The following is a 1,244-nucleotide window of genomic DNA, read 5'->3' as shown; positions in this document are numbered from 1 at the left end:
TGGTGGTGTAGTGGTTAAGTGCTATGGCTGCTAACCAAAACGTTGGCAGTTTCAATCCTGCATAATTAGGCACCTCTTATTTTCCCCTGAAAATAACACTTTCATGTTTTAGTTATCTTCTACAGTTAAAAGACTGTACCTAAGCTTATTTTGTCCTCAAGTATTGGAATTGGATGATTTATCTACAGTCGTGAATTTAAAGCAGAGGTATAGTCAAAGGCTAAGAGTTCTAACTCAAGGCATCGGTAGGGCGATTCTCTGTCTGCTCTAGGAGCTCATTCTTTGTCTCTTTCAGTGTCTGTCAGCCCTGGGCATTTCTTGATGTTCCTTGACTTATAAACGAATCCTCACATGGTGTCTTCCCCTGTGTATGTGTGTCCCTCCATGTCTGTTTTTTTCTTTTTATAAGACATCACTCAGAGGAATTACATTTAAGACCCACACTACTCTAGTTGACCTAATTAGCATCACAAAAAGAAAATTCTATTTCTACAGGAACAGGAGCTAGTACTTCAACATATCTTTTTGGGGGACACTACTCAATTCAATACAGATACTTACATTTATTGCTGCCCAGGACAAAATGGACTGCAACATTTCTGTCAATTTAACAGTGTTAAGATATATGTATGGATATGGTCCTTATCAGGGATAAACATATTGACTTAACACAGAAAATATAAATATGATTACATTAATATGGATAAAAGTGGAATTTTGAGAATTTCTTTAAGGAGCCCTGGTGGTGCAGTGGTTAAGAGAAGCAAAGGTCAGCAGTTTGAATCCACCAGGCATTCCCTGGAAATCCTACAGGGCAGTTCTACTCTGTCCTATCAGGTTACTATAAGTTGGAATTGACTTGAAGGCAATGGGTTTGTTTTTGTTTTTGTTTTTTTAATGCCAATTAGTCTTCAGAAATATACTTTCTGAACCTGAATCTAGATACCTGGATTCATTTAAGCTGTCAAAACAAGTCAATTAAACTATAGCTCCTTTTCACTGCCTATGTCTATTTTCCTGTCTGTTCCTCTCTCTGTTGACTGGAAAACTGCTGTGTTTCCCTCAAATGAGTTATTGGAAGTATTTTTTTTTCAAGAATCACTCCAAATATTTATTTTTAATTGTACTTTAGGTGAAGGTTTATAGAACAAATAGTTTCTCATTAAACAGTCAGTACACATATTGTTTTATGACATTGGTTAACAACCCCCCAACATGTCAACCCTCACCCTTCTCGACGTTTT

The sequence above is a fragment of the Trichechus manatus genome, unplaced genomic scaffold, assembly GCF_000243295.1.
Source record: "Trichechus manatus latirostris isolate Lorelei unplaced genomic scaffold, TriManLat1.0 scaffold00017, whole genome shotgun sequence".
Classification (NCBI taxonomy): domain Eukaryota; kingdom Metazoa; phylum Chordata; class Mammalia; order Sirenia; family Trichechidae; genus Trichechus; species Trichechus manatus.
This window is presented reverse-complemented; position numbering follows the sequence as displayed.